We start from the raw sequence: 16,834 nt of genomic DNA on the forward strand, positions 1-16,834 counted from the left end.
GCCTTGAAAGAGGACCAGGTATCTGGAGTTACAGCATCACCTTGTGATTGTAAGAGGAAAGCAAACAGAACCGCAGTGACCCAGCCTGGACCACCTCGTTTCTTGCGAGAAAAAGAACCCTTTTTGTTTAAGCCACTTCTGAGCAGATACTCTGTTACTTGGAGCCGATAGCCTTTCTGATGCACTGCCCTCAAAGAGTTCATATTCTACTGAGAAAAACATGGTCAGATTCCCCAAACTGTGGCTGTAACTGTGCTTTAACTATAAGACAGCTCTTATCTTAAAGAGAATGATACTAATCCTCACTGCATCCTCCTGCAATATTCTGATTATCAGAGTCTGGCTGTTTGCTGAAAGGGAGGGCTGGTGATTCCTCAAAGTGTCTATTTGAATGAGTTTATGCACAGAAGTGTTTTTACTTTTCGTTGAAGGGAAAGAGCAGTGTGTGTGAGTCTGTGTTTGTGTAGGGTGATGACTGTACAGGGAAAGCACAGCATGGGGATTACCTCCCTTCACCTCCATCCTCAAAGAACAATTAATTGCATCAGAGACATTGTGATATAGTGAACACAAGCAGTGCTGCTGCAAGAACCAGGTGACAGTGGTGGCCTGGTTCCTGCCGTTGAGCCCAGCCCCGCTGTTACTCATTGGTGGGCAGCTTCGGGAGCACTGAGACAATCCTCTTGACACCAGCACTGATTCTCTTATGGAGGGTCTCAGCAGCAGTGGAAGTGGCAAGCTCCCTGCTGCAAGCGATGTTCAGGCTTTAGACTTTCAGGAGAAGGTTTGAGCACAAGAACAAAGATAAACGTTACAGAGCACTATGAACTATCTCTTGGGGAATCCTGGAAATATGGGAAGTAGGTAAGATGTTTTCAGGAGTCTACAGGCTCTGTGGTAGCAGAAGGGGCTAAATTTGTATTATTAATGTGACTAGAATCCAGTCCATAGCTCAAGATGGTGAGAGTTTTAAAGAGAGTCATCTTTGGCTAATTTGTTTTTAACTAACAGATACTTTAACTCTTCATCTAATTCAGACTGCCATTGGTGGTACCGAGAAGACTTTTCCATTAAAAGAACTGGATGAGGGAAAGGAGGATCATTAAAACTACAATGAAGCATTCTCTTCAAAATGGAGTAATTGGAGTATATTCTCTGATCAAAGGCAACAGAGATCATTTTTCTTTGAGTTCACACTAACGGTATAGTTTAGTAACTGTTCTGAGGGAGTAGAAAAGTCTCTTTTCCCCTCTATACCCCAAAAGTATATGTGCAATGTTAATATCTCTTCTATTTACCCTTCCCCCTTTTCTTTCTCCCTCCCTGAGTAGAGTAATAAGAATAAAGATATCAACCAAAAATCAACAGAGATTAATATTTTCTGAACACTTATTGTGTATAAGATATTGTGCTAAGCACTTTATGGGGATTTTTCAAAATAAAATAGAAGCACCATAAATGATCTCCACTTAGTCAAACATTAGATTTACTAGTATTCTCCATTTCCTCTATAAAACAGTGTTTTACTAATAAGTGTTTACTAATGGGCTATGTCATGGCATATACCTGCATAGTCATCCTTCCCCCAGCTGAGTTGTAACTACTAAGACCCATTCATTCATTCCTTTAATAGTGTTTGAGTGCCTACTATGTGACAGGCACTGCTCCAGGCCACAGCACTGAATACCAGAGACAAAAATCCTGCCTTTATGAAGCTTACATCAAAATCAACTGTTTTAGTTTCCCAAACTTATAATGTGTGTTATTCTTGCTAATGTAATTAGGTAATTTAATTTTTATACACTTTTTAAGAGTAAGTGTAAAAGATATTTTCCCCATTGAAAATGAAGTTGAAATTTTAAAATGGTTAAAATGATAAATTTTGTATCATGTATAGTTTACCACTGTTTTTCAAAAATGAAGTTGAATGCTATGAAAGGATAAATTACTGCCACAAATTACAGAAACAAGAAAATTGGAATATATTATACAAATAAAGAAGTACTCTAAATTTATACTATTTACAAGTGTCCTCAAGTTCTACATTTCCTTTAACAAGAAACAGAACATGAAATTGTAGATTTTACATTTAGGAACGGTTTATGTAAACAAGACAACCTGGAACTCTAAACAGCAGATTCATGGTCAAAAAGACCTTAGCCCAGCATCGAAAGATTGGCTAATGAATGTATAATGATAGGTTTTTAGTAAAAATAAAATGTCTAAATTACATGTGTATTTTTTTTTTCTTACAGTTCCCTACTATTAACTTTTTAGATGAACTAAAGGACTCTCTGAGACAAATTTCTTCTCTTTACGTACTTGTGAAATGTGGAAGGTTCAACACTTCTCCCAATTATATGATATCGTAAGTATGGATTTGGCCCTAAACTGATAACTAGTTTCCATAAATAACACCATTTTCCTCCTAAATTTTCTACTAGATATTACAGGGGAGAATGCAAAAACCAAGGCAATCAGCTTTTAAGAAATGTTTTACAAACTGATGCTCTGTTTTATTAAACATTCCAATTCTGCCCAACAAAGCCTTTAATGATCAACTTTCTTGCATAGCAGTTCACTCCCAGCAGACAGTGTGAAATCACCCTTTTTAAAACAGAACATAAACTAGAAAGCTTAACTTCTGATTTGGTTTCCATTTCTGGGAACACACAAAAAAATCAAGATTAAGTCATGAACCCTAAGGCAAGTTCCTATAGGTCAGATTTAGATGACCGCATAGTCACATTAAATTACTTTGTGTATGTTCAAACACAGCTAAGTTTCAAAGAGCACAAGGGTTATGCTTATTTGCCATACTCCCTTTCAACCGAAGTGAACAGGCGGTTACATAACTTGCCACGACAAGTAGTAGAAATGAGTCAGAGACAGGACCAGCCCTAGCAAAAATTGTGAATTAGGCAGTTTGACTTCTGTGCCACACCCCTTTAGTATTACCTATACTCCTCTGGTCCCCTCCCCTGGTATCATGAGCCCTGATGGTCACCCTCATACCACAGACCTCTTTCCCACCAAATTTCCTCTTTCTTGCTTTCTCTTCCACTCACACCGAAACTAGCTTTCCCTCCTCCCTGCCTCCCCTTCATTAATTAAAATTTACCTCTCCAGTATCTCTCACCCCCAGGGTTTAAAGTGACAACCACCTAATGTGATAAATCAATCACACTAATGTGCAGAGAGAGAAAGCTGGAAGGTAAAGCGACTTTTAACTTCAACCTTCTAAAGTTAACACCTTGCTGTTTAACTCTTCAGTGACTAAAAGTGAGAACTACCAGTGTAGCTACTCAGGTGAGAGAAATATTTTTTGGTTCAGGTAGAGCCACTAAGCACCTGGCAAATCAAGCAGGAGTAGGTGAATGCTTTTAGTCTGACACAGTGCCAGCCCTAATCAGAGTAACTAATAAGGCCTGGCCAGTTTGGAGCCAGTAGGGGAAAATTGGAAAAGAGCTAAGAATCTGGTTGGCAAAGAAAAGTAGAAGTTACAGGAGCACCAAAATCAAATTTTTCTGACTTTTAACCTTTCATAGGACTAGTTAGCCCTGGCACCTAATAAATTTTTTCTAAAGTTTCCCTTCAGAATAAAAGAGATTATTTAAAATTTCTTTCTCATTAATTCTAAGACACTTATTCAAAAAATCGGTACAGCTTTTGTTGTTGCTGTTGTCATCTGATTTTTTAAAAATAGTGCTTTAAAGTTTACAAGTAGTTTTCATACACATATTTCATTCAATCCTGTTGAATACTGAAGGAATATTACAGGCTATTATGTGTTAAACATATCAGCTGTTCTCATTTCCTTCACTTTATAAAGGAAGAAAATGATGCTCAAAGAAATTAGGTGACTTGCCAATATTCGTACTTAGGTCCCCTGAGTGCAAACGCTGTGCTCTTTCATCATACTGAGCTAGCAGGCTGCCTCCCAATGTTCAGACTTACCTCTGACATTGCTGTCATGTAACTCTACCTTCTATGGGAATTCTCACATTTTAGAGAGAGTTCAGCTACTACCAAATAACCTGCTTATTCAACGGACCCGAGGGTAATTGTAGTCCTATCTGTTTTCCATCGCTGCATTTTTTTCCCTAGCTAATTCTTGGTTCACTTGGAAGTTGGCACTGCCTCACAAAGTCTTCCTTAAGCACTGTCAGAGTTTGTGCTCCAATTACCTGCTCATGTTTTGGTGGATTACTTATCTTGCTTCTGCTTCTCACCTGGGCAAAGTTCCCATCACAGTCCCTACTCCGTAAGCAAGAAAGGAAATGTTTCTGGGCTTAAAGGTGGAAAAAAACACTAACATAGTTGGTACAAAGCAGAATACAAATATTTCACATTGAGATGAACATAAGAAGCCAGCTGGGAAAACACTGCTATTTACAGATTTAGATTAGCCTAGAATTCATTGCAACCTTTGAGGTGAAAGGCAGTATTTTAAAATCACTGGCACTTAAAGCACACAATCTCAATATCTTGGAGCAATATAAACCCCTTTCTGAATTTGTTGAAATGTATAGGTGCTTTCCCTAGACGCACAAAACATACATACTTGGAATACAGTCTCAAGGAAACCATTATGGGGTGATGCATGGGTCCCACATAAAACGTTCCTCATAGTGCGAAACCAGGACAGTCCCCAGGTGATGAACATTCTAAGCCTCATGGGCCATGTGGGAGCCCAATTAAATTTGTGTTATGGCCTACTATCTAATTTCTTTATTGTTAGTGATAATCTATGTTGATCGTTTTGTTTTTTTTTTTTAACAGAAGTTGGCAAAAGAGAAATAATTTTTTATTTACTCTTTAAGAGAAAAACCAGGTATGCCAGTTTCTGAATTAGCATTGTCCAACAGTTGTCTCTCAGCAACTGTCATACATACAATAGAGTATTACTATAATAGACTCTATGCCGTACACCTCATCCCCATGACTTATTTATTTTATAGCTGGAAGTTTGTCTTTTTTAACATCTTTGACCTTTTACACAAAAGTAATGTGCTTGTTGTAAAGATTTTAAATAAAAACATTTCAGAAATGCAATATTTCTAACCCTCAGTGAAACGATTGTTAACAGTATAAATATCATATATATAGATACATGTACTTTTGAAAAGAAATTAGATCATGCTGTATGGTAACTTGATTTTGTCACTAGGTAATATATGTGGGTGACCAGAGTTAATTTAATCATTCCACCATTAGGGACATTTATTTTGTTTTTAAGTTTATGACTACTAATAGCAAAGAATATTCTTGATCATATCTCTGGTCATGTGTGTCAATATTTCTATAGGATAAATTTCCAAAATGGAGTAAATTAAAGAACATAAACATTATATATTTATGAAGGACACTGCAACTGCACTCCCAGATGGAATAAGCGAACCTATAATCCTACCAACAGTGAGATCTATTTCACATATTTTCACCAATACCAGATATGTCTTCAAAAATATCTTTCCAACTTGATAGTTATAAACATCTCATTTTTGTTTTAATTTTTCTTTATACAGTTGTTTTATTTTCAATTATTCATTGCTTTTCTAAATTTCATACTCATTGTTATTTTTATTACTCTTCAGAAGCTTTATATTTTATGTAGTAAAATTTAAAAATTCTTTAAAGGTTTTATGACAACTGGGTAACTCTGGCTACACTAGAATAAATTCCACATGGATTAGAGAATAAAATGTGAAAGCCATAAAAGTTCTAGAAGGAAATATGAGAGAATACTTTTGGTAACAGAAAATAAAATGGTTTATAGGCATACAAAAAGACGCTCATAAGAGAATGGAAATTAAACCTGTAATGTGATAGCATTTTGTACCTATTAGATTGGCAAAGGTCAAAAAAGTCTGATAATGCTGTGCTGGGAGGGTGTGGAGAAACAGAGCGCTATCAAACTTTCCATATGTGCTGGGATGACTGTAACTTGTACCACTTCTCAGCTTTGTCTACCAAAAAGTAAAATGTGCCTACACTTTAATCAAGCACTTATACTTATAAAAGCTAAACCTGCAGTTCTACTCCACATGTAAAACAGGACCAAGTACAAAGAAAACTATTTCAACTTGTGAAAAATAGCCAAAGTGTGGGAATAACCTATGTGCCCATTAAAAAGAGAGGAGTTGAATAAATTATAATACACCGAAGCAACAGAATATTATGCAGCCATAGAAAAGAAGGCTCATTTACAGGATCTGATAATAGAGATCAAACAGATATTATAAAGTGAAAAAAAATCAAGATATTAGATCAGTATATGAGCTAATTTTTCTTTGAAAAACTGTATGTATGCGTATATGCGTGTGTCTGAAAAGGTAAACAAGAAATGGCTAGGTTTCTCAACACCATTTATTTTTTATTTCTTTTTTTCAATGCCTTGTTTTAATTACTAAGTCACAGTAATAATTCAGAGCAAGTAAAATGCCTGCTCATGAGAATTTCATGATTTTAAGTGATATACTAGTATTAGCAGGAATTTTTTAATTATTTATTTATTATTTTTAAAAATTGAAGTGTAGTTGATTTACAATAGTGTTAGTTTCAGATACACAGCACAGTGATTTGGTATTTTTGCAGATTATATTCCATTATAGGTTATTACAAGAAAATGGGTATAATCCCCTGTGCTATACAGTATATCTTTGTTGCTTATCTATTTTATATATTATAGTTTGTATTTGTTAATCCTATACCCCTAATTTGTCCCTCTGCCCTTTCCCTCTCTCCTTTGGTAACCATAAGTTTGTTTTCTGTATCTGTGAGTCTGTTTCTATTTTGCATATACATTCATTTGTACTACTTTTTAGATTCCAAATATAAGTGATATCATACAGTATATGTCTTTCTCTGGCTTATTTCACTAAGCATAATATTCTCTCAGTCCAGCCATGTTGTTGCAAATGGCAGTATTTCATTCTTTCTTATGGTTGACTTATATTCTACTATATAAATGTCTATAGATCACATCTTCTTAACCCAATCATCTGTTGATGGCACTTGGGTTGCTTCTGTCTTGACTATTGTAAATAGTGCTGCTATGAAGAACATTGGGGAATGTGTACCTTTTTGATCAGTGTTTTTGTTTTTTCTGAATATATACTCAGGAGTGGAATTGCTAGGTCATATGGTAATTCTGTTTTTAATTTTTTAAGGAACTTCCATACTTAACACCATATATTTAATGATGCGCATTCGTCTTTTACCATGTAACTATACCTACTTGATCATAGATCATACCTACTCTGATATCAAATCTGCTGTTAATTATTGTGATTTATAATTTATTTTAATATCGTTTAGTGTAATTCCTCATTTATTCTCATTTTGGAATCTTTTTGGTTATTTCTGAATGGTCGATCTTTCAAATGAAATTTTAAAATATTTTTTTAAATTCCCAAAAGTATTCTGTTAGACATTTGTTAGAATTGTACCAGATATATAGATTACTTTTTAAAAATATTATAATTTTATAGTGTTTCAATTTTCGTATTTAACCTAAAAGTATATCGCTTCTTTGTTCAAACATTTTTGTTTCTTAAGTTTAAGATTTTTGAAGTTTTATTAATTTCTCTTAGTATGCATTTTTACCTAATTAATTTTTGTGATTATTGTAAATAGGACTTGTTTATATTTTATTTTCTAACTGGTTATGGTTTATACATGGGAAAGCTCTTGATTTTATAACTGGTTACCCTAAGTCATCATTTATTGCTTCTAAAAGTTTTTCAGTTGATCCTTGGAGTTTTTGTATAATTTGCAAACAAATGACAATCCTGATATTTTCAATATTTATTTCTTTTCCACATCTAATTTAATTGGCTATCATTTCCTTATATGGTATGATGGTGGGCATTCTTGGCTTTGTTCCTGACTTCAGTGGGAATAATTACACTGTTTCATTATACATAAAGTTTCTGGCTTTGGTATAAAATATATTCTTTAAAAATTTGTATTAAGGAATGATACTGGAATTTACAAACTCCTTTTCAGTATGGAGACACTCATACAGCTTTGACTTATTAATATAGTCAACTATATGAATACATTTTTTATTGTTGAGTCATTCTTATATAGCTGGCATAATTCCTCTTAACTTTGGCATATCACTCAAAATGTAGTTCTAGATTCTATTTGGTAATGTTGTGTTTTAATTTTATATTATATCCAAAATGAGATCACCTGTAGATTTTTCTTTTGTGTACTCTTTATCAGGTTTTGGTATCACAGCCATTTATTTTAAAACCAGCCTTTCAGCTCATACAAAACAGAAGGATTACTGGTGAAAAAGCCTTGAGGGCAACCACCTGAAATGGTCTTAATACAAAAAAAAAAAGAAAGAAAAAAACTCACAACACTGTGATTTGTCGACTTCTGTGAAAATTTCCAACACCATACTCTTTATATCTTCTCTTTGACATGAATTCACAAGTTACGCCAAGTATTATGGATATTACTTTTCTTTCTAATAAATACATGACCTTTTCTTCAGTGGCAAACGGAGGCAGATACTCCAGGGAGGTTTTTATTGTCACAAAACTACCTCTCCCTATCTTACCACCCTGAGGCTTAAACCAGAATATTTAAAAACTCCTATTTCAGAAAATGGGGAGAGGGCTCCAATTCTTCACTTTTGTTTCTAGTTCAGCTGGGCTGGTACTTTCACCACTCTACTCCTGCTGCTGCAGTTCGGTTTTATGTTTCCTTCAAACGTCTTTCCTCATTTTTGCTTCATTCATCCTACTCCTTTACCCTTCAAAGCACAATTTAAATTCCTCTCCTCCTTAATCTGACTAATCCAGCCCATTCTACATACCACAGACTTTCTCTCATTGACTACTGTACTTAATGTTTGGCTGCACAGTCTAGCTATAATCTTAAACTGTTTCAGGAATGCTAGTTTTCCTTCTTAGGCTCTGTGGTTATCTCCTTGACGGCAGGGCCCTTAATCTTAAATTCGGCTATGCATTTTGTGTTGTGTTTAGCATTGTGAGTAATCACATTCACTGCACATTTGCAAGGCATATTTCACTGAACAGTTATTCATTTAGTAAATGAGATAATGAAAACTCAAGGGCTGCCAAAGGTAAATCATTACTATTAATTCCCTCATTCATCATGCGTGTACAGCAGCCTCAGGGGCTAGGGAACCCAGGATTGCAGCTTTAACTTTGCTTCAGATCTCTCCATTTTGGAACCAGCCATAAAGTTTAGATTCACCTAGGGTCCAAGACTAATTAACCCCCAAGTCTCCTTTATACCAGGTTTACCTTATACTCCTGAGAATAAACCCAAACTTCTGAAACTCAAATGACAAGATAGCATTCGCTCATGAATTCAGTAAGATTTCTTGTGAATTGTTGAAGCCCAAATCTTTCAGCTTGCAGGAGGGTAATAGCTGCTAGAACATACATTTGCCAAGTTGTAATGTGTAGGCCTATATAGAAAAACGGATGTTCTTTATTCTATTCGACTATGTTAAACCTTTTACTTAAATTTTTCAACTTTAGGATTACCTTAGTCTCAGAAGGAAAATAACAAGAATTTACATACTTTTTTCTTCAAAAATATGGCACTGAGAGTTTTCCTGAGGGCACTTAGGGTTGACCAAGTACTGCCACCACACCTTTGAAGATCACTTTACAGCTGTGGGAAAACTCACCGAGCTGTTTCCGTTGACCCCGCCATTTCCAAGTTGCTATATTGCTGTGGGGAGGTTGCTCTGCCCTGCTCTTTCTCATTCTTCTCCTCACCCTTTCAAAGCCGAAATCCGCCCGGTGTGAATATGGAAACAAGGCTGGAGGCAAGGAAGGGCGCGGGGGGAGGGGCTATTTAGACTGACAAGGGAAGAGCTAGCAGTTAGGCATTTTTCACTCTTCCTCACACTCCCCAGGGCCAGAACGTTCTGTCTCCGAAGTTGGAAGTGTGGGGGCGGTCGGCTGCATTTTCAACTTGGCCTAAAATTACGAGTCCAAGCCACAGGGGCTAGGAACTTTGCTGCCGGGCCATCAACTTGAGCGTCTGGCAAACTAGAAGAACGCGAAAAGCCAGGCCCAAGGCACTGGTTGTCATGGGAACCCGAGCGCCGGTCTCCCCGGCGACCACGTCCCTAGGGAGGGGGCGGGGCTAGAGGGCCGTCGGGCCAATGAGGCGGAGGGGCCAGAGGGGTCGGTGATTCACAGTCCTCCTGGAGTCCGGACAGGATTGATTGACGGGACCGGGGGCGGGGCCGGCGCGGCCGCCCTAGGTGGAGCCGGAGTGGTACGAGTAGCTCCCGCGGCCGCGGCGCGGCGAGGGTGACACACCATGATTCCGGCCCCTAGAGACCGTCGTGCAGGCGAGCAGCACTCCCAGGCTCCGCGGTCCGCCTCGGCAGCCCTCGGAGCCGGCTGCAGGAGTTGAGCCACCCCGCGCCAGAGGGTTTTGGCGAAGCCCTTGGAGAAGCGCAGAGCAGCAGAGAGCGGAGAGGGTGCGCTAGCGCTCGGGGGTTAGGCGGTCGGCCGGGGTCGCCGCTGGAGGGGCGTTTCCGAGGCGTGGAGGAGGAGGAGATGCTGCTCCTCTTCTCCCCCTCCCCAGGCTCCTTCTCCAGATTCTTCGGCCCACTCCCGCAGCCGTTTGGGGAAGAAGAGGTGGTGGCTCTCGGCGCCCGCGGCTGCTGCCGGCGGCCCGCCCCGACGCCGCTTCCCCGCAGCCCTCGCCCCGCGCTTCTGTAGCAGGACCGGGTCTCCGGGCGATCAGGTAAGGACTAGAGCTGTCCTGGGCTCTGGACTGCTTGTGCAGAAAGTGCAAACCGAAGTACACCGCACTTGCTCCCTTCCCCATCTCTGCTTTTGCTCCAGTTCCTAAAATCAACTCCTGTTGCCCTGGTGGAAGGAACTTGTCTTTGGTTTTAGTGTTTTGGTGAATTAGAGTAGGGGTGGGATGACTAGGGTGGGGAGGAATGAGATGAACTTTTGTTGTGAATTAGGTAGATCCAAGTTCTCCGCGGAGGAAAGCTGGATTCTTGGGAATTAAACTCCAGAGGGGGAGTAAAAGTTGTGGGGTAATAGGGAGTGACATTGCCCCATCATGCTGCTACAGCTCTGCTCTTTGCGTGCTAAAGGAAAGGCTCCCGGAGTCTGTTTCTAATTTCTGTAAATGACTGTGGACATGGTGTGGTTAGAGGCCGCCCAGAAGAATTTGTATATGTAAGGGCTCGGGGAAGAGGGGGTGGGGTGGTGGGAAAGAGGGGGCAGACGGAGAGACATTGCCTGATGCAAACTCTTTTATTGCACACACACACACACACACACACACACACACACACACACACACACACACACACACACACACACACACACACACACACACACACACACACACACACACACACACACACACACACACACACACACACACACACACACACACACACACACACACACACACACACACACACACACACACACACACACACACACACACACACCCCCTTCCTTGCCCGTACGTGCGACCGTGCGACTGTAGTACCGAAACTTTGGTAAAGTCAAGAAGTTTTTACGAAGTTTAAATTCCCTCTGTTGTGAATGTATTGGAGAAGGGGGAATGGGGAGAAATGTTAGCACTGAAATAGATTTACAGCAATACAAGTTTCATTGGCCTTACACATGTATCATCGACACCACACACTTCAACTAATCTCTTCGACAGCCTTGTGTCATTTTCGCTTAATTGCATCTTTGAAACAACAAACGCGGTGACTTCATAGGGAGCTGCTTAAAGCTGAGTTTACTTCTCAGAAAATGGGGCAATCGGGTTTATTTTCAAGGCGGGGACCTAAACAAAATGTAGGACACCTGATCAGTGGGTTGAAGGGAGCAAGTAACTAATTAGAAAGATTTTTAAATTTATGTCTACCGAGTTTGCAAAAGGATGGGGAAAAAAAAGAAGTCGCTGTATTATGAAACAAATGTTGGTATTTTCCCAAATTCTTGATGACTGAGTTGGCAGGATCAAAGTGAAAACTTGCTTCATTCGCATTGGTTGTGGCTACGGTACAAAGTATTTCTTGTGTTAATATAATTAGGAGCATTATTTATTAAATTCATGCACATATTGATTCAGAAGGTCATACAGAGGCGAATTGCTTTATCCAATCTTAAATTTATTATACTTTTTTCTTAATAACATTGTGTTCTAACTTTGATGTTCTAGAGACTTTGTGGGAGTATGTGTGGGGGAGATGGTAGAATGGAAGCTGGAATTAAAAATAGAAAAAATATCTAGGGGTTATTAAGAAGAGGAACTAATTTGCAGTGTCTTTCACTTCTACAATTAGAGTATTATGGCTTTTTCTTTTTTTTTTTTTAACCATTGTGTAGGTTTGTCTTTGAATTTACATTTGTCCCACCAAAACTTTTCCTTGCATATAAAGTCTACTTATTTTTCAGAGGGTGATTACCAGCATCTAAAAATATTTATAGCTTTTCATGTCACAAGTAAGACATACACAAACCATTAGAACCAGCATTGATTTAAAGGACAGATTTTGGTACTATGATAACGGTCAAAAATTGTTGGTTTTTTTAAATTTATTTTTTAATTGAAATATGGTCAGTTTACAATGTGTCAATTTCTGGTGTACAGCACAATACTTCAGTCATATAGGAACATAAATAATCTTTTTAACCCAAAGTTACTACAAGATATTGAATATAGTTCCTTGTGCTGTGCAGTATAAACTTGTTTATCTATTTTATATATAGTGGTTAGTATCTGCAACTACTCAGAAGTTATAAAACTTAAATTGCATTTTTCTGGAGGCATGCCTCAAATGGAGGAAGTGGATGTAAAAATTGGCCAATCAGTTGCTTTTGGTAGATGGTAGGTATGGAATTATGTATTTTTTTATTAAGAAAAACAGATTAAATCCTTGCCTTATTCTACTTTTAATAGGTTAAGGATTGGAAAAGCATCAGTGTGGCTTATATCAATCGAGGATGTATTATTTTTCCAGCTCATCTTATTGCCCAGCCCAAATATACTTAGAGACAGGGACTACTGGGGTATGCTGCTGCCACTGCTGCTTCCTCTTTGACAGAGTTTGTAATTTTTAAATAAACTATGAAACATTTTTTGTGGTCTAATTAAATTGTAATTAAAAGCCATTGAAATGGGAAGGAAACACGACCATACTCCTGCCAGTGCATGTAGGAGGTAGGAGTTTCTCCTGTCAACATATTCTTATTTTGGAAAATACTTTGAAGAAGTCTGTGCCATTAATTAGAATGGTGAATGGAAGGTTTTCTCCTGTCAGGTCTCTGATGTAACCAAGTGTGTCTCATTTGAGTTAATGTCCCTTTACAAGGTAAGGGCCTGAACAAGGAGAGAGGATATTGGCTCTCAGAAGGATTAATGCTGATGGGAAGGGTAAGGGTCTGTTGCTCTGCTCTTCCCATTTTTTTCTCTGAGAGCTTTTCTTAATTTGAAAATTAAGATGAGTTGAACAACTCAGGAACTGGGTTTTAAAAGTTTTTAGCGAGTAAGTTAATATGACATTCAGTGGTCTAAGTTAAAGTTACATACGCACTGTAAATATGTCACATCAAAACTGTGGTCTGTAAACTGCTCCAGGAGGAACGATTCTAGCAATCCTGTGAGTCTAGGGGGCAAAATGAAAACATCTTTAAGACTCCTGCCTTATTTCTGTTTTAGTGTCAGGCACTATGAATAAGCATCCTGTTCTATCCTGTCCAAAGAATGTACAAGTATAGCTAATAGCTTGTGAGGCAGTAGGAGACCAATTGTTTAACTTCTTAGAATAAAAAGCAGCAACTCCTGAATGGTCTAATGTTGAGGCCACTGTAGATTTGAACCACAGATGAACATATTTTTCCCAGAGTTTGCTATCAGGTGCTGAGGAAATACAGGAACAGGAACTGGTTTAAGCACCTGTTTAAGCGTTTTTTGACTTATCCTGTGCTCCACCATTGAACCTTGGTTTTTCTTTTTTTCTTTTTTTTTCTTTGATTCCAGTGTGAAAATTAACCGAAACAAACTTTCTCAGAGAGAATTCTACTGTAGTATAAAGAATGTGTACTTTACTGTCTCAGAAACGTGTCCAAATCCTAGAGAACGTCTTTAAATTTACTTTCCACATCTGTAAATAATTTAATAGTATCTACCTCCCAAGATATTTTGAGGATTGAAATTAAGTAATATACACAAAGGCGGCAAGTAAAAATTGACGCTCATAGTTTATTTCCTTCCTTTCTAATCTCTTTTTCATAATTGAACAACAGTCAATAATAGCAAAAACTTATGATTGTACACCCGAATCATTCCTGAATGTTTAGAACCTGTAACTCATATTAGCCCTCAGGGGTTTTGACTTGAATCTGGGTTGTTGAAAGGCCCTCTTTGGTGACCAGCAAAGAAATGTCCTTGGTTGCATACTGCATCTATGCTTAATAAAAGAGTTTTTCTTTCTAGTTTAGTGATACTTTGGCTGCATGTTAGAATCACCTGGGGAGCTTTTAAAAATCTTTATGCTCAGAACTCAGTTTAGACCAATTAAACCAGAACTTTGGGGGTGGGACCCAGACAACCATATTTTTAGAAGTTCCCTAATAAATTACAACATGGAGCCAACTTGTCAACTAATATTCTAGTCCTCTCTAGAAGGTGAATGTAAAAAACTTGATTCCCACAAACACAGCATCATTTTTATGTTGTAAAGTCCTTTCCTTTACATAAATCACAAGAATTTAAAAGAATAAAATACGTCTCAGAAGCATCTATGTATATGCCCATCTACAGGATTTTTATTATTTGAGTCAGAATTTAAGGTATAAATATTTCCCTCCAGTTCCTTAGAGCTGCACATGTGGTTAAATTTAAATGAATTTTAATTAGATGCAATTTAAAATTCAGTTCCTTATTCCCACTAGGCACATTTTAAGTGCTCAGTAGTCACTTGTGGCCATTAGCTACTGTATCGAAGAGCTGAGATACAGAACATTTCTATCATCACAAAAACCTAGAGGTTTTAAAATTTGTATTCCAATTTCTCATCATCTGAAATGATATATATGATATGTGTATATATATATAGTAATTTCCTTCAGACTTATAATTTAAAATTATGTATTTTTGATAGTTTTTTTAAGAGGAGAAATATCACTTTTTTGATGCTTGTATTACCTCTCTCCTCAATTGCTTGTATCAAATTGTGAGGTTTTCCTTTTCAGAGTTAACTGAGAGGAGAAACTTGAGTTGTCCTTCTGTTTATTATTTATATCAGTACGCTGGGAATCTAACCAGCGGCTTCGTTGCTCTTGTACTATGGTCGTTTCAGGAAATAGAGAAGCTCATCACTTCAACTTATGTGTTAGGATTTGACTCAGAGTTTTTCTATCTGGAGAAGGTTCTTTTTTTTTTTTTTTTTTTTTCTCTTACAAATAGAGACTCTTAGCTGTCATATGATATAATTTAACTCCAACAGAAAACCGTCTTGTTAGTTTTAACATGAACATACAGATACATGAGAAACTTTATTTCTTCCCGCAAGAAAGCATCCCCTTCAGCAAAAATGAGGCTCCTAAACAGTTTGAGATGATTAGAAGCTAACATTATGTCATGAATTTTAATAGTGTTTGTCACTTGTTAACCACTGATGCACAGCTTAGAAGAAACTGCCCTGTAGTTTATCTCAGCTGCACCCCCTCCTTAACAGACCTTAAAAAGGTCAAAAGTTTTCTTTATTGGGTTAATATGTTCTGAGTAGAAACACACTAAAATGGATAGAAATGGAAACAAAGTATTTTTAATTAAAGGTATTCCTTCTTTGTTTTTTGTTTTTTTTCCTTATTGGTAGATGCTGTATTTCTTTTTATGTAAACATATGTTTTTTTACCTACTCAGTTCAGACCAATTTGATCCAGAATGTTGAGAGTTATTTTATCAAAAGGATGTCTGATGGAATATTTTGTTTACAGTATCATTTTCATATTTTAATGCTTTTCCTTTTTGTTCTTGTGCAGTTGTGGAACAAAAATGAGCTATTCTTGTTGAATAATTTAAATTAAGGATAGAAAGATTCTATAACCTGAGAATGTGTTAAAAATATTCAAAGTTGGTGGGGTTTGGGGGGTTTTTGTTTGTTTTTTGTTTGTTTGGAAGAAGGATATAGCCTGGGAATTTTTTAAAAGAAAGGAACCGTTTTAAGAAACTTAGTTACTTTTAGCACTGATGAAATATTAAGCGCTTTTTCTAGAAAAGTATACTTTTTCAAATGAACACTTAAACTATTAAGGGATTATTTATTGTAGATCTTATTCAAATATATCTTCCAGAAAATATAGTGTAATCTAGTTTTTGAAGTAAAAAGAAATAATCAGTATTTTGACACAAGAGTTTCCCTTATTGTAAGATTTTGAGTGATAAATTCATTCCCCCCTCAGTGTCTTTCATATTCTTGACTTGTGCTGAGATGTAATTTCATGGGATTATTTAAACATAATTGGTTAAATTCATTCTTTACACAACCTATTTTGATTTATTCTGACGCTAGTTTCTATACATAAAGGAAGGACCTTCAGGCAATGATTCAAATGTAGCATACCTCAGTTTTCTGAGTACTCTGTGAAAATTTACAAAAGCTAACGTATCCTTATAGTTGCACTTCATGAATGCTGAAATAAGTGTTTTTTTTTTTAAAAAACTGATCAACTACACTTCAGTTAAAAATGATAAACAAGAACCTCTTAGATTTAAAAAAGCTGACACTTTAAAAATATATGTAATAAATATAATTTAGTTGAGGAATATCCAATTATCA

General features: G+C 37.2%; 2 protein-coding genes across 28 annotated transcripts in view; one reads left to right on the forward strand and one right to left on the reverse strand.

Moving 5' to 3' along the window:
- The window catches only part of MAPK10 (mitogen-activated protein kinase 10), a 441,650-nt gene extending 431,562 nt beyond the window's left edge, over nucleotides 1-10,088 (reverse strand). For 8 of the 18 annotated variants that reach the window (XM_074346851.1, XM_074346774.1, XM_074346819.1 and 5 more), the window contains exon 1: nucleotides 9,680-10,087. The gene's annotated coding sequence lies outside the window, so the exon portion shown is untranslated. Of the gene's footprint in view, nucleotides 1-9,679 lie in introns of all 18 variants that reach the window. The other 10 variants (XM_074346888.1, XM_074346887.1, XM_074346886.1 and 7 more) reach the window with 2 other exon arrangements.
- A 168-nt stretch (nucleotides 10,089-10,256) lies between these two features.
- Nucleotides 10,257-16,834, forward strand: part of PTPN13 (protein tyrosine phosphatase non-receptor type 13) — a 182,377-nt gene continuing 175,799 nt past the window's right edge. For 5 of the 10 annotated variants that reach the window (XM_010966159.3, XM_010966163.3, XM_010966165.3 and 2 more), the window contains exon 1: nucleotides 10,259-10,755. The gene's annotated coding sequence lies outside the window, so the exon portion shown is untranslated. Of the gene's footprint in view, nucleotides 10,756-16,834 lie in introns of all 10 variants that reach the window. The other 5 variants (XM_010966158.3, XM_010966162.3, XM_045524984.2 and 2 more) reach the window with 2 other exon arrangements.

This window comes from Camelus bactrianus, chromosome 2, assembly GCF_048773025.1.
Source record: "Camelus bactrianus isolate YW-2024 breed Bactrian camel chromosome 2, ASM4877302v1, whole genome shotgun sequence".
In the NCBI taxonomy this organism is placed as follows: Eukaryota; Metazoa; Chordata; class Mammalia; order Artiodactyla; family Camelidae; genus Camelus; species Camelus bactrianus.